General features: G+C 43.2%; 1 long non-coding RNA gene across 1 annotated transcript in view; it reads right to left on the bottom strand.

Moving 5' to 3' along the window:
- Positions 1 to 22,861, bottom strand: part of LOC146007893 (uncharacterized) — an 88,166-nt gene that overhangs the window by 64,930 nt on the left and 375 nt on the right. The window contains exon 2 of the long non-coding RNA XR_014444416.1: positions 7,973 to 8,148. This is a non-coding gene — a long non-coding RNA (uncharacterized LOC146007893). The remainder of the gene's footprint in view (positions 1 to 7,972; positions 8,149 to 22,861) is intronic.

The following is a 22,861-nucleotide window of genomic DNA, read 5'->3' as shown; positions in this document are numbered from 1 at the left end:
AATGATGGCAAAATGAGATTGCTCCCCCCTATATGAGGAGAAGGAACAATAATCCTATTTCAGTCAAATTTTTCTTCCCTTTTGTGTCTGTCCGTATTGTGTGTTGGGACGCAGGAATGATTGAGGTTTTAAAGGTTCGTGTAGCCGTCTTTAAAAAATGGTTATACTGAACATACCTAGAAGTAAATGGTTAAGTAAAGTAAGACATATATATATACACCAGTAAAAAGTATATGTGTATCAGCAAAAAAAAAAAAAAAAAAAAAAAAAAAAAATATATGTCTTTCTTTTTTATATATCAATTTTGTATGTGGTTTATATTTTTTTGAAAATAAATAAAGTTTAGGTAGCTTTATAAAAAAAAAAAAAAAAAAAAAAAAAAAAAAGAAATCTTAGCATGATTAAGAAGACCTCAAGAGTGATTATCGCTTCGTCTGCTACATGTGTCTTTACATTTATTAGACTTTAATTATTATTTTTTCTCTTTGAAAGGCATATTGCTAGGCATTATCTCAAATGGAGATGTATCAGAGTCGAGAGGTTGCCTGTACCATTAGCTGAATTTCCCAAACGTTTTGATTAAGGTCAGAATCATTTTCAGGATACCCCTAGGCCAAAAGTATAAAATAAAAGAAATACTAAATTAAGTAAATTGTGTGTACATGTCATTCTTAGTTATGGGACAAGGGACAGGATTTGCTTCATGTTTGTCCATATGTTTTTGGAAGCCACAAGCACAGGTTTTTGCATATTGCATTGACCATAAACCATTTGAATCTGTCAGGAGGGCTGCTATAGTATAGTCGAGTGGCCCATATTTTCACTGTACAGAGATCAGCTAAGCATTAAATAATTATCCAGTTTTGAAGAGGAATATTTGGCATCAGCAGTCTCATAGATGATCAAACCTTTTTTTTAACCTTTCGATCCCGATGCATGCTCCCGTTCAGCACATATCAAATAGCGAAATAGACAGGGCAGCAATGACTATATAGTGCAAATCTACAGTAGATAGCATGAATTGTATGTAAATAGAGTTAGCAAAGATTGCATAGCAATCAAATCTTAAGTCGAATAGCAAGGGAATCTCACCGTGCGTACACACCATAAGAAAATACGGTACTCTTTACCTAGAACGGCATTGAGAATAGAATAGTGTGGCGAGTGCAGCGAGCCCCGCGAGGGGACGCGGATACCTGTGAAGCCCGCGAAGGGACGCGTTTACCTGTGAAGGTATCCGCGTCCCCTCGCCACGCTTCGGGGCTCGGTGGCTCGCTGCGCTCGCCACACTATTCTATTCTGAACTCCACGCCGACGTGGATAGTGGGGGTATGAAAAGGTCGGAGGATGCGTACCGCCGCCGCTCGCCACGCTTCGGGTTGACGTTGATCGTGGGGTGGCGTTAACAATTGTGGGGGCCATTTCAGACTTTAGGGTGACTATTTGGGCTCTGTGGCCCATTTAACATTGTTTCCTATGGAAAAATCGCGGGCATTGAGGCATTGAACACTCAAATCGCGTCCAATCTCACTTTTAACATTGATCCCTATGGGAAATCGCGGCCATCGCATCGCAACCGTTTTTTAGTGCATTCGATGGTCGCCGTTCTAGGTAAAGAGTACCGAAAATACACCTTTGCATGGCTAAAATGTTTTTTTTTCGAGAGGGAGAGAGTCAACCTCCTTTGAACGGGTGTGGTATAGGGTTCCGACGTCGGGATCTCGACTGGCCAGACTCAGACAGCATGGCGAGCGCAACAAAGCCCCTTGCGGGCTCGCTGCACTCGCCATGCTGCGGGTACCCCGTCCTGCACCCCTTTGAACTGTAATGGCTATATTTACAAAGTGCTGGCTTTTGCAAGGCACTGCTTCTCAATGGGTTGGAGCGGACAATTTAAAGTGGCACTAACTTTCAGACTAAAGCATGCCAGGCTTTACACTAACTGTGAATGCCACTTTAATTATTCTCAGGTCTAACACTTAGAAGCAGTGGCTTCATAAATATAGCCCTAAGATTTAAATCAATGGGGGGATAGAGGAAATGAGGAGGCTATATGTTCAGAACTGCATATAGTCACCAGGGAGTTAGTTAGCAGAGGAAGCTGCAAACATTATGACTTTTTAGGGAAGGAGAGGAGAACTAAACAATTTAGAGTTGCAAACAAGTTAGTTTGTTGGATTGATCCTGCAATTTTTCACACTGGCCAGTCTCTGTAGACAAGAATATGAATCTATGAGCAAATATAGGTGATTCAGTTGCATGCACATCTCCCGTAGCTATACTTACAGCTAAATGGTTGTACATACAGTGGTCTGTGGGCATGTAGGCCGAATTGCAGTCTACACTGAGATCTGATTTCAAAGAGGTCTTTGCACTTCTCTGCCCCCTGCAGGTCTGTATTCAGCTGAATGAGCACCGCCCTTGGTTCTATTCTATGCTGCAGATAGGTGTAGTTAGTCACTTACATATTCTTATGTTATATTAACTCAGTTCCACCACCTGTAATGGTGAGGTGGAACTAGTTCAACCTCCACCATGGCCCTGTACAGTAATTCTAACAGAAAGCAGTGTACAGTGCAATAGTTTGAAGAACTACTGGCCTTGGCTCTGCCTAATGGTGGGAGGTAAAAATGTTGGTACATTTGGTGAATGTACATTCAAAAAAGAAAAAAAAAGAAAGAATGGCCTGATTTTTCATCATTAGCAAAATTAGCTAGTTCGGATCATTCACACCACCATTTGTAATGAGGAATAGACATCTTAGGGTTTTCTGTACACACTAAAGTAAATGCAATGTGTATGCCTCTGATTCTATAACACAGGTACATAACCGTACGATCCTCCAGGGCTGGCAGAATTGGACTTAGAATAATCAACTTGACCAAATGTCACATATCTCAATCATACCTGGTGGTGTCTCTATCTGTAAAGTATTGTAGGGTTCTTCTAACACAGCGTTCTTTCCTCTTCCCCTTACTTAAAGGCTCAGCAACACATCAGGCAGTCACAGGTAATCAATGTATCCTGCTTAACTACAATGGGAGCAGCAATTACTGTAGCTCAACCCTCCTCATTTGCTTCTGGAACAACCCGCAACATATCTGCATCCACAGGACAAAAATGCTCTGTTGCTGGATCCCCCATTTATTATTTTCAGTTACGTGACCTGAATTGGTGAGAAGAGTGCCATGGCACCCTGAAGTGCCTCAGGACACATGCAGGGGTGAATTGGGTTGGTGCTCAAATTATTTATGCCAAATGCTTGTGGCTTCCAATCATAATTTCCATGGACAAACATAAGCAAATGATGTCCATCACCACATAATTTAACCTAAAAATTACATAATAAACACAGATTACTCAATTTAATATTTTTTTAAAAATTTCTCAATAAATAGCTTTTGGTCTAGGGGTGCAGTGAAGAAAATTCCCTCCTGTGTCAGCAGGAGGCAGATGATCGCTGATGTCTGAGGGCAGCACAGGTAGCTCCCAGTGGATTGCTGGTCAGGCAAAAGCATGAGGAGGCGCTGATAACCCTGCAGATGGAATCGGAAGTTCATCTTCACGGCAATGGGAGACTTCTTGCATCATCAGTAAACTTCTTCCTCCATTACCAAATTTTTTTTTTAAGTATCCCCACCAGTCTGCAGCATACCGCAGGTTGGGAAGCACTGCTCTAGGGAGCCATGATCAAAAAATTTTGGGTACCACTGGAATAGACCCTAATGTATGTTACTACAATCATTTAAATGTCTTGAGTTAAATAAAAAAAAAGGGTACATTTACTATGCCACTGGTTGCCAAAGCGTTTGATCGTCAGCAATGACTGATAACTGTAAAATGGTAGTAGGAATAGATCAGTGGTCAGGGAACTCGGTCCTCATTACCCCACACAGTGCATGTGCATGCAAGTGAAATAATTAACTCCAACTGCGGACCTTATAATATGTGTCTGTGAGTAATTAGTACACCTGTGCATCAGCTGGGTTACCAGCAAAACATGCACTGTGTGGGGTAATGAGGACCGAGTTCCCTGACCACTGGAATAGATGCTAAACAAGCTTTACTATCGGTCAAAGCTGCCAGTGTCCGGCATAGTAAATTTACCCTCCCACAGTGCAGAAACATGCCAAAATGTACCCCAGTGTGCATACACATGTCTGTAGTAATATAAAGGCCTGTTTATTTATTTATTATTTATTAACAGTTTCTTATATAGCGCACACAGATTCTGCAGCGCTTTACAGAGCATAGTTATAATCAAAAACACATAACAAATTACAGTACAAGACAGTTTAGGACAAGTACATGGTTAATATGGATAGTTGCACCAGGGGACAGGACACTGAAGAAATTATCAGGGTGGCAGTGGTTTATATATTCTAAGAAAGGCACATAAGGAGAGAGGGCCCTGCTCGTGAGAGCTTACATTCTAAAGGGGAGGGTTAGACAGACTGGGATGACACAGAAGGCGAAGAAGTGAGCTTAAACAGGTTAGGTTGAGAGATTGTCAGGTTTTATTCAGGAGGGTGGGAAGAGGTTAGCTTAGTCTTTAATATTTTAAGTCTAAAAAAGCGCTGAGTCATCCAGGAGTAGACAGCAGAGAGACAGTTGGAGATATGAGTGAGGATAGAGATCAGGAAAGGATCGGTAGATTTGAGTAATATCAGTATAGAGGTGATAGTGGAAGTTAAGTGAGCAAATAAGCTCACCCAGAGAGGGCATGTAGAGATAGAGAAGAAGAGGGCCAAGAATAAAATGTTGGGGGACACCTACTATCAATGGAAGAGCAGGAGAGGTGAAGTCATTAGAGGTACAGCTGGTCATTTTCAAAACAGACAGTGCATATGTAAGCAGAAAGAGTAATATTCAAAGTTTTAGCAGTTGAGAGTTGCACTTATGTTGATTGTAGTTTCCTTCAGTTGCTGTCCAGTTTAAGTCCAGGGTAATACACTATACGATTTTGGGACGATTTCATCCGATTTCGGCACTTTGGGCCGATAACCGGATGAAATCGCCCCAAAATCGCAGGTGTGTGATGTATGATCCGATCCGATGCGCGGTCCCGTGCGCATCGGACCGGATCAGGGAGGTCGGACGGTCAGCACATAAGATCATCCGACCTCCCTGTATGCTATGCATATGCCTGCCCACCTGTCAGGCATATGCATGCAGACACCGGGGGGCGGAGGAGCACGGCGGGCAGACACACTGACCTGGCTGGGCAGCTGTGATCACAAATAGCAGCGCTGCCGCTGCGGGGCGGGACAGGACGCACAGTGGCGGCTATTAGATATTTAAAATCCCTGTCAAATGACCGGCCGTTCTGTGATTGGCTGAGAGATTTTGAAAATCTAATAGCCGCCACGCACTGTGCGTCCCGCCCCGTCCCGCAGCGGCAGCGCTGCTATTTGTGATCACAGCTGCCCGGCCAGGTCAGCATCACTCGCCGCTGCCCGCCCCCACTACTGCCGCCGCCCGCCCCTACTACTGCCGCCGCCCGCCCCCACTGCTCCTCACCGCCCTGCAGCTCCCCATTTGTTTTACATGTGATAAATCGCAAGCGATTTATCACATGTAAAAACTGTCTCATCAAGTGCCAAATTGTATGTGAGCCTCCCGGGGAGCTGCCGGGCGGCTCACAGGAGAATTGGGTCCGACTTGTCCTAAGGACAAGTCGGCCTAATGTATGGGGGCCTTTAGTCTAGGCTGACAGTATGCGGTTGTATCTTCCTACTTAGAATCTTCCTACTTAGAATTCTGACTAAATTTCTATAGCCAGCCAAGGCTTAAGGTGCCCACACACTAGAAAGATCTGCGATCATAAGATGTGCGCATAAATTAGCCTTCAAATCTTTTTTCCGATCTGGACAAAAGATTTCAGGCAAGTGCACATCTTTACCAAAGATTTTTCTTAAGATCCTGTGTGCGTTCCTATGGATCTTTTGTTAAATCTTCTGATCTTTTGTGCAGCACGTAAGATCAGAAGATTTAACAAAAGATCCACGGGAGCGAGCATCGGACGATTTTCGACCGATTATCGGTAAATATTGGCCCAAAAATCGTTCTAGTGTGTGGGCACCTTTAGTCAGCCTCCTATATTCTAATAAGTAGGTCTGTAAAAGCTGTTTCTAACTTCAGTAATTAAGGCCGCACCCAATGCCCCTCACCCACTAGAGAAAGTGAGCAATAAAACTGAGATAAGCAAATGGTGAGATGTTACAGACCATGTCCAAGTCACTATTCAATTTTAAGTCACTAGTCAATTTTAAGTCACTATCTAATTTTAAAAATAAATTTGTACATTTACCTAGACCAGAGTTTTTCAACCAGTGTGCCGCGGCCAGTCCTCAGGTGTGCCGCGTGACAGCGTGTCACGGCGACTCACCAGGGTCCTTTCTCCTCTCCGCCATTTCAGCCAGGCAGCCTGAGACAGCGCCTGTCAGAGCTGCGGGCCGCGCCTGTCAGGCCTGCGGCATCCCCGGAGCATCCTAGCAGCAGCCAGAGCCCAGGCATCCCGCTCCTCTCCTTTGCTGCCAGCCAGGCTTTGGCATCACCTGGCTGGTGGTCCGACATGGGCACTCATCCCCTCTGCTGCCGCCTTACCGACAGCAGCGGCCGGCTGCGGCCCACCCTCCCTGCCTGCCACAACCACCTAAACGCCCTGCACAGGCCGGAGCGGAGCCTCAACAGCAACCACCATCATCAGCCAGGTAACCACTGCCCCTATGCCCAGCCAGCCAGCTGGCACATGCAAATTTGCCCAGTGTTGCCTCCAGCTCCATCATATGATATGATGGAGCTGGAGGCAACACTGGGCGAATGGCATGTGCCAGCTGGCTGGGCATAGGGGCAATGTAACCAATTAATATGATTCACAGTGCAGGGCTGAGGGGCTCAGCTGCACTGAGAGGGGGCATATGTGTTATCTGGCATAGTGGGGGCATATGTGTTATCTGGCATATTGGGGGCATATATGTTATCCGGCATAGTGGGGGCATATGTGATATCTGGCATATTGGGGGCATATGTGTTATCTGGCATATTGGGGGCATATGTGTTATCTGGCATATTGGGGGCATATGTGTTATCTGGCATATTGGGGGCATATGTGATATCTGGCATATTGGGGGCATATGTGTTATCTGGCATATTGGGGGCATATGTGATATCTGGCATATTGGGGGCATATGTGATATCTGGCATATTGGGGGCATATGTGATATCTGGCATATTGGGGGCATATGTGATATCTGGCATATTGGGGGCATATGTGTTATCTGGCATATTGGGGGCATATGTGATATCTGGCATATTGGGGGCATATGTGATATCTGGAATATTGGGGGCATATGTGATATCTGGCTTATTGGGGGCATATGTTATATCTGGCATATTGGGGGCATATGTGTTATCTGGCATATTGGGGGCATATGTGTTATCTGGCATATTGGGGGCATAAGTGTTATCTGGCATAGTGGGGGCATATGTGTTATCTGGCATAGTGGGGGCATATGTGTTATCTGGCATAGTGGGGGCATATGTGTTATCTGGCATAGTGGGGGCATATGTTTCCCACTGATATTTTATGTAAGTAAAACCTATTTGTTTCTACTAATTTTAAAGGAAATAATAACAGATCTCAACATATATTAAATATATGTCAACATTTGTTATTACTTGTCTTATATTTGATTAAAAACTGTTGGTGTGCCTTGGCAATTTTAAAGTCTTGTCAGGTGTGCCGCGACCTGAAAAAGGTTGAAAATCACTGACCTAGACAATGCAGTATACTAATCACAGTGATGCTAGTTCAAATATGACTGTTGCATGAATGATATTTTACCTAGACAATGCAGTATACTAATCACAGTGATGCTAGTTTCAAAATTTGTTTATGAACACTGCACTTATTTCTACAATATGTTTCATGCCTTTTTGCTGCTGATCACAGGGATGAAATATGACTTACCAATGTAATTCAAAATGATTGCTCTGGAGCCCCTTCTGCGCTCTACTGAGAATATGCAAAAGCCCAGCGCACACATCAAGCTTATCAAGTTATATTTTCTGGGGCCATTCGTAGACAATGGCTGGATCAATCTGTCACTTACAGTGCAATCTACACTTGCGAAGGGAATAATACAGCTGAAAAAAAACAAAAAAACAGTGCTGCAAAATATGTTGGTTTTATATAAATAGGGGATAATAATAATAATTACAGTCACCTCTGGCCCACAGCTAGTTATGCAGAAACTTCTACATAGTACTGAAATGTATTCAATGGCAGATTTATATAAAAGTCTGAAAGCAGTGTATTACATAAGTGTAAAACATTAAGCAATAACACAGAAACCGCAGAGAAGTTGATGAAAAGATAACTCATATGACAGCCTAGGGTAAAACAGGAAACACACACAGCATGCCTGTTCCATGTAATACTGACTGCACACTTACATCTTTCATTAAGTAAGTTTCAGCACAGCATGGCAGTTTGTACTGTAACCTCCGGACGGCCTGCTGCAGGGTGTAAAATATTTATTGATGTCTTAATCACCAATGGCATTGGATTGCCTACACCTGGATCAGTTTCTCTATGCACTATGCTGGTAAATAGGGTGGGCCTGGGAGAACATATGTTTGTCCAGCCTGACACTGATTAAAACAAAGCAGAGGGATGGTGCGATGGGGGAGGACACGACGGGATGCAGCGGTTGGGGAAGTCAGAACAGTAGAGAGGGGGTATTCTGACAGAATTGAGAACGATAAAGAGGCATTGGGCAGAGACGTCCGGGTCATTTATAGTAGTAGTTATCTAATTAACCCTTTGAGTGCCCCACAAGTATAACCAGCCCCGGGCTCTTTGAGCGGATTCTGGTTTTTTGAATACCGGGGAAAATAGGGGTCTCATATATGCATTCAACCAGCATCAGGCACTTGGACTGGTTACAAAAATACAGGTGGCAAAAAAATAGGGGTCCCTCTTATTTTTGTAACCAGTACCGAGCTCCAACAGCCGGCTGTGCCATGCCACAGCCGTGGGTTTCTTATATATATAAAAAGTGACATCGTGGCTGGTCAGCCCGGGCCGGGTCCCTGGGGGAATCCCTCCCTGTTCTAAATAGAAAGAGATCTCTGCTTGACTCCGCTGAGCAGAGCTCAGCCAATTAGGGGGGTGCTGCTGATGTGGAGCTCCCTGATTGGCTGCTGGGTCCTGCAGTGACAGAAGTTACTGTTCTGATGCCCGGTATTCGTGGGAAGGAAGCCCATGTGTATACATGGGTATTCTTTAGTTCGAATGGACCGGGTTTTGCAGAATGATTTTTTTTACCCCTGGATTGTCTACATGGAACAAAGAGGACATGATCTACACTGGATTTTTTTTCACAGGTACCTTTTAGAATTCCTACTGGACAAGGGAACTGAACCTATGGAATCAAGATAGGTACATATGGATGTGTGATGTATGTCATAAAATGATACTGTAATTTATTTGTATGGGTGTCAGATATTAGGGTATTGGTTCTGGAATGGGACTACAAGTTAATTAATGCCCCACATGCTGGGACTTGCCGTTTTCCAAGTCTCTGCAGGTGGAGGAGAGTTGCTGGGCCTTGTAGTTCTACTACAGAACACAATATCTCTGTTTTACACTTTATTTTAACACTTTCAATTCCATCCGGCGTCCAAATATGAATCTCTCCACCATCGGAAAATACAAATCCTGAGAATACAGCATCTTAGTGAAATAGCCGTATTCTCAGTTTATATTTTTAGGCCCGATTACGGACAATCCCAGGAACGGCCATAATTGGGGATCTTAGTAAATTTCCCTCAGAAAGAGAGAGAGATAGGGGATACAGGTTTAGAAGAGACAGAGAGGTTTAAGGAATACTGAGAAGATATAGATATAGAATGTAGTGTCCACCACAGTGCGCAAAAACCAATCAAGCAGCTAGGTAGGATGAATCCCAATCCAGCTCCTCTTTGCGCTCTGGAACGCAAAGAGGAGCTGGATTGGAATTCACTGCTGGGGAGTGTTTTACTAAAAAGGAGTAGCAGTCACCACTCCACCAACTGCATATTGTTTACATGACCTAGGGAAGTGCATGGATACACCTTGAAAAAGGATCCAGCAAGGATCCGAAACGCGTCGGTGAAAAGCAGTGTGCAGACGGCCCCGGAGGGACTTTACCTACAGAGCTGAATGCCGTATGTGACCCGGGATCCATATCTGCATTTCCATTCCTGTTTGAACTGTTTCGCACATGACAGTTCATACCATCTGGTAATCTCCCCTCCTTGAGCTTTTTGCACATTGTCACTTTAATATGTGCCTGCTCAAATTGTGTTGAAAGATTTGGAGATTGTATTAATTTTTAGATTGCATTTATTTTATCATGTTTGTTTGAATTAAATACATTTTATGCGATGATATTTTATATCTCTGTCTTGCATGCACTACCCTCTCAATATTGAGAAACAGCTAAAAGGATCTTTAGTTCTATGAAGGAGCAGGAAAGTGCTTTTGGAGAGTGTAAAGGAAAGTAAAATCTTTTCTTATATTTCAGGATTGCTTCACCTATTTGTATACTGAGAAGATATAAGTGACATTGAGAGAGGCATAAGTGACAGAAGGTTTAGGGGACACAGAGAGGTTTAAGATACACAGGTACAGGGGACACTGAGGGAGGTATAAGGGACACAGGTATATAAGGGTTACAGAGATGTATAAGGGACAGAGGTATAAGGGACACAGGTACAAGAGACACTAAGGGAGGTACACAGATACAGAGAGGCAGTGGCGTAGCTAGAAATGTTTCTCCCCCCTGGCCAAAAAATTCTGACGCCCCCCAAGAAGGGGTGAGGCGATTGACTATGGGCACTGCTGGCTGAGCTAATAGGCGACACAGGCAGCTGTGAGCACTGAGCAAATGCACAGGGCAGGGACCCACTCATTAAATATACACTGTGCTGGGTCCCCGCTCATTAAATATGCATGGAGCGGGACCAGCTCAGCACTCACTGATGCCTAGGTCGTCTGTCAGTTCAGCCAGTGGCGCCTACCACAGACCCTGCTGGTGCTACTCCCCCAAGCCACCGCAGGGTCTGCCACATATGTAGCTATGCCACTGCAGAGAGGGTATAAGGGACACCTAGAGAGGTATAAGGGACACAGGTACAGGAAACGCTGAGAAAGGTATAAGGAACAAAAGTAGAGGGGGCACTCAGAGAGGTATAAGGAACACAGGTACAGGGGACATTGAAAGAGGTATTGCCGTAATGAAAGAAGTGTCAGGGGCACAGGTATACAGGACACACAGGGTTCAATTTACTAAGATGGGTATTCTATTGAAAGTAGGCTTATCCCCACCAATCCTTTTTTCTACTATATATAACTTTATTTTTGTAGTCCTGTAAGTTGCATATAGAAATGTTTGTTTAATTACCACATTAGTATTCTAAGTCTGTAAATAATACAATGGAGCATTTATTAATGCAGTATATGTAAAGGTGGCCATACACTAGTGCGAATTGGGCCCTATATAAGAATAGTCTTCTAGATAGCTAGCACTGAGCACCATCATCCAATTCCCAGATTGTTTATTATAACTCAGGGTTAGATATATTAAAGGTCGATCAGGGGAATATGCGCTATCCCCATGTGTTATTTCAGGGGATAGCGCTTCCTCTGATCTATGACACCAGCTGAGCGGGTGTCTATCGTGCGGCGGTGTGGGGCAGGAGGCATAGTGCAGCTACGATATGTCGTACTGCGCGCCTGCCTAATTTATGAACGGTCAGCTTCGCTGACCGCTCCGCACCTGTAGCTATTGACTTCGACAGCTGCAGGTGGCGATGCCCTATGCCCACAGCAGGGACAGCGCTGCTGACACTGGCAAGGAAGTCCAGGAAAAAAGGCATTTTGCCCCTAATGGAATGGGTCATGTTGGGAGGTATAAGTTTGCATATATATCTAAAAGATACAAAGAGAGGGCACTAGTGAACCTAATTTGAATATTTACGTTTAATATTAGGATGCACAGATAGTGATCACAATATACAATTAATAAAAAAATATATACATAGAAAAACTCTACAGATAATAAAACTTAAATTGCAAATTATTCATAGCAATCTAGACCCAATGTAAAGTGGTCAACCCCTTTCTTAATATTTAGCTCAAAGTCCAATAATGTGAACCTAAATGGTGGAGTGGAAATGTCCAGAGATTGCAATCTCAAATAACCTTCCAAGGTACACTTTATAGTCATATAATACAGACTCAATTTGTATCCATTCAACAAGATGTGTAGATACTTGGATAGAATGTGTCCAATGGACTAGGGAAGTTCTATTTGCCACCTCCTGACATGCTTAGTAAACGAGTATTAGGTAGTCTATTGGGACTTATCCCAGTATACTTTTAAGGTGTCCACACCCCGGGAGATTTTGAGCAAATTTGAAACAGTGTTCACCTGGGCAACAACCCCGGAGCTTACCGGGTCCTGATGGCGCTTTTATCTAATGCTGTGTATCCAGAGTGTTAGGGCCGCAGATCTAGCAGGCACCAGATCAGTAGGTGGAATCGATCCACAAGCCGTCGGCACCGTGCGTCTCACGAGCCGTTTGTTCCTTGCAGCTCTCAGCTCCGTGCGTCCCTCACCCGACGGAAGCTGAATAAGGCTTTCACAGGGAATGCTTTTGATGGAGCAATGTAACCAGCCACAACCCCCGTCGCTCTTCTGGCGAGTGTAGAATACGGGGGGGACCCAGTCACACTGTTGATACGATCCCACAGCTCTATGTCACCGGCGTGGTTCACCTGCCGATTGCTAGGAGGGCATGGGACCAAGTCCTGCTGTTTGAAAAAGGCAACAGTTGCAAAGTGTTTAAAAAGTATTTCTCCGGTTCTCGTCACCAGCATAGGAGGCGTAAACACTTTCTGAACAGTCAGGGGGACACTTTCCAAATCTTGACGCGTTTCTCTGCCTTTTAGCGTGGCAGTTTCATCAGAAGATCAAGTTTTCAGAAATCGGAGGGATTTATATGCATTTGGCATTGTAGTCGACTCATGATCAGCCTTCAAATTGCTACAACAATGCTATTTGGGGGGGGGGTGGTATAGTAGGCTTATCCCCACCAATCCTTTTTTGTACTATATATAACTTTATTTTTGTAGTCCTGTAAATTGCATATAGAAATGTTTGTTTAATTACCACATTATTATTCTGTAAACAATACAATGGAGCATTTATTAATGCAGTATATGTAAAGGTGGCCATACACGAATTGGGCCCTATATAAGAATAGTCTTCTAGATGGCTAGCTCTGAGCACCATCATCCAATCCACAGATTTTTTTTATTATAACTCAGGGGTAGATTTATTAAAGGTCGATCCGGGGAATATGCACTATCCCCATGTGTTATTGCAGGGGATAGTGTTTCCTCTGATCTATGACACCAGCTGAGCGGGTGTCTATCGTGCGGCGGTGTGGGGCAGGAGGCATAGTGCTGCTACGATATGTCGTACTGTGCGCCTGCCTAATTTATGAACGGTCAGCATCGCTGACCGCTCCGCCACCTGTAGCTATCAACTTCGACAGCTGCAGGTGGCGATGCCCTATGCCCACAGCAGGGACAGCGCTGCTGACACGGGCAAGGAAGTCCAGGAAAAATGGCATTTTGCCCCTAATGGAATGGGTCATGTTGGGAGGTATGCCAGTGTTTCCACTTTCCATTTTTCATATTTCAACTGGCTCCTTCTCCTGGTCAATATGCACTTAAAATGCTGTGGTAAGCCTGTAAGTGGAGAGGCTGCTAGTAGCAACAGAGATAGTGCCAATCCAAAGAGAGAATATAGTAGAATGGTTCATTGAGAATACTAACAATAGAGTGTTATATATAGTGTGTTGATACAGCCATAGCAGAAAAACAGGTTTGGTCATCAGGACTAATAGCATGAAGTCGGTAGAACCTAGCCATGGATGGGAGATATATTTTCACACCACAATGATGTTTGAGTATGATTGAATGCAGACCCTGCGATGTGACCCCTTCCACCAGGGCGCAAAGCGGCTGCTGAATTTAAAAAAATATTTTCAAAAGACTGACCGGCCGGTTATTGGCTGAGAGAATACTCTCATTACGTAGTCGGCATTCAGAAGTCCATATTGTAATTGTTGACAAATCAACTACTTCCTGTCAGGAACTTGACTCCTAGACAGAACTCTAACTCAAACTCTAATTGACCAGCGGTATTCGTCAGGGACCATCGCAAGGAAATCTGGCCAGCAGGTCGCTGCACCCTGCTAGGAGTATCCACCATTAAACCACAGTATGGCAACAGAGCTGTAGATTATAATTTGTCTCAGAACTAGATCTAGGGATGCTGGAAAGATTTAGTATCTCTGTATTTGTAATCAAAACTGGATCCGAGGATGCCAGAATAATACAGGATCACTGTCTTGACAGTTTGACTGGATCCTGAGATACCGGAACAACTTAGAAACTGCGATATAACTGAATTTGGGGATACTGGAGAATTTAGGAAAGATCGACTTGACAAAGTAACTGGATCTGGTGATGCCGGAATAAGTTAGGAATGCCTGGCTTGGCGAAGATAACTAGATCTGGGGATGCCGAAATTGCTTAGAAATAACTTAGGCTTGGTGAAAATAGATGGATTTGGGGATGCTGGAATAACTGGGCACATTGTGACTTGATAGCAGATAGTCACTGGATTCCCGATTAGCGTCTGGGACGCTGATATACTCTGGAAACCGGACAGTGACTGGATAGGTAACAGCGACTGGATAGCTGATGTGCTGCAGACTCCAGGGAAAGCGTCCCCATGAAAACGCTGGGCGTTCCCATCTGAATGCAGGCTGGTGGATGCCTGCTCGGGGTGGGTGGCTGATGTTACATGATGTCACCGCCCACCCCCCTTTTCAGCGATTAGCGGAGGAATTAAAAGTCAGGTCAGATAGTCTTTTATTATGGAAAGAGAGAAAAATCTCTCCCCTTCAGCCATATGTGATTGGCTGTGTTCTCGTACACATCCCCTCGCATGCTAGCAAGGGGATATAAGTGGCGCAGGGAGTGGGCGCCCAGCGGGCAGGGGCGTAGTGAGGGCGGAGCCGTGCAGCCTGCTCCCCCACTCCCTTCCCTGCCCGCTCCCTGCTCTGCCCGGGGGGGGAGCCGACGCCATGGTGGTGATGCTCTGACCTGACCTGAATGTTGCCACTCTGCTCCAGCCTCCCTCCTGCACACAGGCAGCCGAGTGTCAGCACAGACTACAGAGCGGCTGTTGTGGCCGCAAGCTGTAAGGGAGATTAAAGGCTGCAGCCGCTTCACATGTTATTGGTAGACAGTAGCCGAGGCTTGACGTTCCAGTGACCAGCCCCAGCACTAAAGACGAACTTATCTATCTACTGCAGGAGACCTGGTGCTGTATGTCTATCTACTGCAGGAGACCAAGCACTGAGACTGTGCACACCAGGCTGTTTATCTGCAAGAGAGACCCAGCACTTTCCTCTAGGGATGGCCATCGACAATCGATGATCCAAAATCATTGATGGTTCATGACCAATGGTTTTGCCACCGATGTGGGAGAACCAGATGGTTTCCCTCCATCGATGGAACAGCAAAGTTATGTTTTGCTTTTTTTTTTTTTTTCAAAGTGCCGGGACACGAGCATAGCTCCATCCCGACACCCATGAAGCCCCGCCCCCCCGTGTTTGGATTGGCCCACAGGCCAATCATTCAAACACAATGGATGACCATCAATATGTAAAAATATTGATGGTCATCCATTGCATAGTTTAGTACTATTGATGGCCAGTTGCAGTTTCGGCAATAGCATCGATGGTCATCCCTACTGTCCTCCCCCCTCCCTCTCCCCCCACACCTGGCTCTGCGACCTGCCTGTCAGACTGTCACAACTCTATTTAACCCCGTGCTCCCTTCCTCCCCTCCCTCTTCTCTCTCCTTCCTCTCTTGCCCCCTCCTTCCTCTGTCCCTTTCCCTCCTGTCAGTGATGCCTGTCATGCTTTCACATCCATTTCTAACCCCTGCCCCCTCTCTCTCCCCTACTCTCTCCATCTCTCTCCTCACCCCTCCCTCCTCTCTCCCCCTCACTTCTCTTTTCTCTCTCCTGCTCTCTTTTTCCTCTTACCCCCATTCTCTCAAACCTCTCCCTCACTCCCCTCCATCTCTCAGCCCCTAATCTCTCTTTATCTCTAAGTGCATACAGTGCCGGCAACAGTGAGCAATTTTAGTCCCCCTTGGCAATGAGCAATCTCAGTCCCCCTTGGCAACAAGCTATTTCAGTCCCCTTTGGCAACAAGCTATTTCAGTCCCCCTTGGCAACAAGCTATTTCAGTCCCTCTTGGCAAAGAGATATTTCAGTCCCCCTTGGCAACGAGCTATTTCAGTCCCCCTTGGCATTGAGCATGAAGTTACTAACAATGAGCATGTAGGTAAGTGGCACTTATGTATCAGATGTGTAATGAGCATTACGGTGTGTTATATAGTATGTAATGGGCATTACGGAGTGTTATATAGTATGTAAGGGGCATTACGGTTTGTTATATAGTATGTAATGGGCATCACGGTGTGTTATATAGTATGTAATGGGCATTACAGTTTGTTATATAGTATGTAATGGGCATTATGTTATATAGTATGTAATGGGCATTACAGTGTGTTACATAGTATGTAATGGGCATTACGGTGTGTTACATAGTATGTAATGGGCATTACGGTGTGTTATATAGTATGTAATGGGCATTCCTGGGGGTTATATAGTATGTAATGGGCATTACGGTGTGTTATATAGTATGTAACGGGCATTACGGTGTGTTATATAGTATGTAATGGGCATTACGGTGTGTTATATAGTATGTAATGGGCATTACGGTTTGTTATATAGTATGTAATGGGCATCACGGTGTGTTATATAGTATGTAATGGGCATCACGGTGGGTTATAAAGTATGTAATTGGCATTACAGTTTGTTATATAGTATGTAATGGGCATCACGGTGGGTTATATAGTATGTAATGGGCATTACGGTGTGTTATATAGTATGTAATGGGCATTACAGTTTGTTATATAGTATGTAATGGGCATCATGGTGTGTTATATAGTATGTAATGGGCATCCCGGTGGGTTATATAGTATGTAATGGGCATTACGGTGTGTTATATAGTATGTAATGGGCATTACGGTTTGTTATAGAGTATGTAATGGGGTATGGTATAGGGTTCCGACAGTCAGGATCCGGACAGTCATTAGCCCGACGTCAGGATCCCGACTGGCCGGACTCAGACAGCATGGCAAGCGCAACAAAGCCCCTTGCAGGCTCGCTGCGCTCGCCACGCTGCGGGCATGGTGGATCGATACGCTCGCCACCTATTCTATTATCCCTCTTTGGGGGTCGTGGACCCCCACGAGGGAGAATAGCCGGTGGCCGTCGGGAACCCGTCTGTCTGTGTTTTAACAGTCGGGATCCCGACGTCGGGTAAATGACTGTCGGGACCACGTCCAGCACCCTATGTTATGGGCATTACGGTATGTTATTTCGAATGTAATGGGCATTACGGTTTGTTGTATAGTAATCATGTGTGGCCTTATGTGTAATTGGTGGTACGGCATGTGGCTTTATGTGTAATTGGCAGTACGGCATGTGGCTTTATGTGTAATTGGCAGTACGGCATGTGGCTTTATGTGTAATTGGCAGTACGGCATGTGGCTTTATGTGTAATTGGCAGTACGGCATGTGGCTTTATGTGTAATTGGCAGTACGGCATGTGGCTTTATGTGTAATTGGTATTACAAAGTTTTCTAAAATGTGCAATGGGAAATACGGTGTGTGGTATAATTTTAGGCCGTGTCCCCTTTTTGCAGCATAGGTCCCCGCCTCCTAAAAATCGGGGGGCGTTTAAAACATGCCCTTGCTCAGGGCACCGTGGCACCTAGCAACACCACTGCCAGCGGGGCATATATGCAGCCAGGCGAACAGGTCTGAATCAGGCCCGTTAGATTGTATGCTCCACTGGGGCAGGGATTGATGTGAATGTTCAAATATTCTCTGTAATGCTCTATGGAATGTGTGCGCTGTATAAATAACTGTTAATAAATAATATTAATACATCTTTCAGGGAGGGCTCTTCCTTTTAAGATTTGTCCCTTGCCTTACAAATTAAATTTTGTTTGGCTACAGAGCCCTATTATGTAAATTGATAAACCGACCCCTTGACCAATTTCCTAGTGACAAACGCTTCATCATTCATTTAATATACTATGGAGCAACTGGTCTAATTTATTTTACCTCAGACAATAAAAAGTGAAATAGTGCTGGATGTACAACAGACTTACAAGTATTTCATATATATATATATATATATAGTACACAATATCTCTAGAATTTGCGCTAGGTGAAGTCGGTCGCTTTATAACACTTGATCTCCTACTAGAGAGATCCACAACCAATAGCACAACCAATAGTGTTATGTAGCGCCCTATACAATTGATATAGATATTTCTAGTCTTTCCTTTATGATACAATTACCATCGACATTTTTCAATATAAAACATTTATTAAAACATTTAAAACAAAATGCAAATGCAAGTTTTTTGAGACAAATTTTCAATACAAACGTATTCTTTAAATTTACAGATCGTGATGGTTTTCAAAGGTTACCCAACGCGTTTCGTCTCTTTATGAGACTTCATCAGGGGTGAACAATTTGATATCAGATCTTATTGGATCTTTTATCGGAATAAATCTTGCTATTTTGCAGTAGTACAAGGTCCGTTTAAAGGTTCAATTTTTTTCAAATTTTTTCAAATTTTTAACTTATTAAGTCTTTTATCGGAAATTCTTGCTATTTTGCAGTAGTACAAAGTCCGTTTAAAATGCTCAAAATTTCTTTAGCTCAGAGGAGTAAACTCCTGGATCTTTCTATTCTATTAAAGACTCTTATGCAAAGGGCAGTTGCCCGTACTTGCAGCTCGAAGAATTATAATCTGTTCATAATTTTATGTACCATTAATAAATCTTAATTTGAATATAATACAGGGTAGATCTTTGAAAAATGGTCCCCTTAACAATTATCTGGAATATACTCCAATTTCCAAAAGTTCCTCAAGGATCACAGGGGTGAGAGTGTGGTCTCAAAAAACCTTTTAGCTCCTATAGATGTGCTCTCTCCTGTGTCCAGACACCAAGTGTCCACTTGGTGTCTGGACACAGGAGAGAGCACATCTATAGGAGCTAAAAGGTTTTTTGAGACCACACTCTCACCCCTGTGATCCTTGAGGAACTTTTGGAAATTGGAGTATATTCCAGATAATTGTTAAGGGGACCATTTTTCAAAGATCTACCCTGTATTATATTCAAATTAAGATTTATTAATGGTACATAAAATTATGAACAGATTATAATTCTTCGAGCTGCAAGTACGGGCAACTGCCCTTTGCATAAGAGTCTTTAATAGAATAGAAAGATCCAGGAGTTTACTCCTCTGAGCTAAAGAAATTTTGAGCATTTTAAACGGACTTTGTACTACTGCAAAATAGCAAGAATTTCCGATAAAAGACTTAATAAGTTAAAAATTTGAAAAAATTTGAAAAAAATTGAACCTTTAAACGGACCTTGTACTACTGCAAAATAGCAAGATTTATTCCGATAAAAGATCCAATAAGATCTGATATCAAATTGTTCACCCCTGATGAAGTCTCATAAAGAGACGAAACGCGTTGGGTAACCTTTGAAAACCATCACGATCTGTAAATTTAAAGAATACGTTTGTATTGAAAATTTGTCTCAAAAAACTTGCATTTGCATTTTGTTTTAAATGTTTTAATAAATGTTTTATATTGAAAAATGTCGATGGTAATTGTATCATAAAGGAAAGACTAGAAATATCTATATCAATTGTATAGGGCGCTACATAACACTATTGGTTGTGATATATATATATATATATATATATATATATATATATATATATATATATATATATACACACACACACACACACACACACATACATACACTCGAGTATAAGCCTACTTTTTCAGAACAATTTTTATGCCGAAAAAGCCCCCCCTCAGCTTATACTCGAGTGAGGGTCCCACTTGAGTCAATAAGTTTTCCCAGTTTTTTGTTGTAAAATTAGGCTTATATTCGGGTCGAGTTATACTCGAGTATATATGGTATATATATATATATATATATATATATATATATATATATATATATATATAGAGAGAGAGAGAGAGAGAGAGAAAGAGAGAGATAAAGAGAAAAAGAGAAAAAGAGAGAGATAGAGAGTTAAGGTGCCCATACACTACTATGATTTGGGCCAATTTTGTCAGCCTAAATCTGAGGTTTTTGCCATCCCATCATGTCCAATGCACGGTCCTGTGCGCATCGGACCAGAGCCAGAGGTTGGACCTATTGCCCATCTGACCTCAGATGTGGCACCCCTCCCGGCAGCGGGGGACGGGTCGCATGTGATACATCGCATTTGAAAGAACCGCATGCGATGTATCGCATGCCACCCTGCTGCCCAGGATGATCATACACTGCTGCAATACATTGCAGTAGTGTATGGCCACCTTTAGACTTGCCATAAAATCTCTTGCATCCCGAGCCACCAATGATTTACACAGTTTTGGCATTTCACCAGATCAACCACGGAACCTGTGTAAAACATATACGTGTCCTGGATTAAAGGTATAATTTTACAAGCCTATATACAGTCCTTGAGAAAGATTAAATAAACTGAAACATCGGAAGTTACTTTGCTTTAACAGTGTTTTGTAACAGTAGTAAAGTCCCTTGAGTGCCGCCTCTAAATGACCTATGTGTTTAGGACTGATTGTGGATTATATCATTGCCATCTTAATGCATTGGCACAATGGGCACTTTCCCAGGTCCTCACAATTTTAGGGGGGTCTCAAACATAATTCTGAGTGCGGGAGGAGTTCAATTCATATATGCATAACCTCCAATGTGACCCCTTGCACAAGGTAAAGAAAGATCCTAAACTTCCCAGTTTATTTATGATATTTGAGACTTGCAGTCATAATTAAATTGATGAGAATGGTGTTATTAACACAGGTGATATCCTTACAAAAAAATAAGGATCAAATATGGTTTGACGTAACATGTTTAAAAATGGGCAGACTAGATGGGCCAAGTGGTTCTTATCTGCCATCAAATTCTGTTTCTATGTATTCTATAAGGTAAGTGGGAAGTCCAGGAGCAGAAATGTTGTACCTGGAGCGAGGGGTCATGTTTGAGGGTCTCCAATACTCAACCTCTTAAAACTATATTTATGGGGACTAGATGAAAAGACAAAAATTACTGATTCAGATCTCAAGTAATATTATTATTACCAGTTATTATATACAGTAGCACACAAATATTCTGCAGCACTTTACAGAGAGAATATTTGAACATTTACATTAGTCCCTGCCCCAGTGGAGCTTACAATCTATATTCCCTATCACAGGTAAACGCACACACAATCATTCCAGGGTTAATTTTGTTGGGAGCCATTTAACCTGCCAGTATATTTTTGGATTGTGGGAGGAAACTGAAGTACCCGGAGGAAACCCACACAAGTGCCAGAAGAATATACAAACTCCACACAATTAGGGTCTTGGTGGAAATCGAACCCATGACCTCAGCACTATGAGGTAGTATTGCTAACCATTACACCGTCCGTGCTGCCCATAGGTATACTTTATAAGTGACACAGTAGCTAAACAGTTTAAAATGGCCTACATAAACAGGGCGAAAGAAAACCATGGTACTCTCCCTCAAATAAGCACCATAACTCAACATTTACAACATTCCACACCTCAGCAACTTGCAATACTTCTTATGCGGTCCTATTGCATACGATGTATTGTATGCAATGCCATACGATGTATCATTGTGGTAGCCATGGCCATCTCCGGATCTGATGTGCACAGGACCGCACATCCCATCAAAAGTAATAAAGGTGCCCACAGACGCATCAATTATCGAATGCGTTTTGTACTTTTTAAGCACAAATTGCATCTTATGTACAATTATTGGATGGTGTTTATGTTCCCGGGAGCCCGATATTGTATGTCTAAAAAAGTACGTGCTGCACGTACTTTTTAGACTACATCTGAAATTTAACATTACAAACATGGGTTCATCACATGCATCCAAGTGCACATCTCATAGCAAGCTGGAAGAAAAATTGTATAGAACCATTGTACAGTCAAAAACGCATAGCACAGTACAATTGTAGCGTCTGTGGGCACCTTAAGTAAATTACATGCTATATGACATTTTTCTTCACGCAAAATTGTGTTGAAAAAGGGCCATATCGTATTAGTGTATGGGGGGCCTTAAGATCACTCAATGGGGCATTTTTCTCCTATTGCAGAAAGAGCACTATGTAAATAAAATTAGTATTATTCTTTAACCAGGGGACACATATGAATTCCACAAGTTCTTCCATGGCTGGTCTTAAGGACTGCTCTTCATCTAGTTAAATTTAGCCACAGAACCTGTGTAAAGCATACGTGTCCCTGAGTATTGGGTTATTACAGGAGCCCTGTGTGTATTATTCATCTATAAACTATCTGGACTCTGGAGATGGAGAACCCCGGCTGCGGTGACAGAACACTATGACAATGTGCTGTTACTGTATGACTACAGCTCCCATGATGCTCTGCGCCACAGTCGGACATAAGACGCTGGAGCACACCCGCCTACAGCATCAACCAAGCGCCATCATGTGATTGGCAATTCATTATTTTCTGCTTAGTCAGGTAAGGTATTTGTTGTAGGGCCCGCAGGGTTGA

Source organism: Crinia signifera, chromosome 6 (genome assembly GCF_055691185.1).
Source record: "Crinia signifera chromosome 6, ASM5569118v1, whole genome shotgun sequence".
In the NCBI taxonomy this organism is placed as follows: Eukaryota; Metazoa; Chordata; class Amphibia; order Anura; family Myobatrachidae; genus Crinia; species Crinia signifera.
This window is presented reverse-complemented; position numbering and strand designations above follow the sequence as displayed.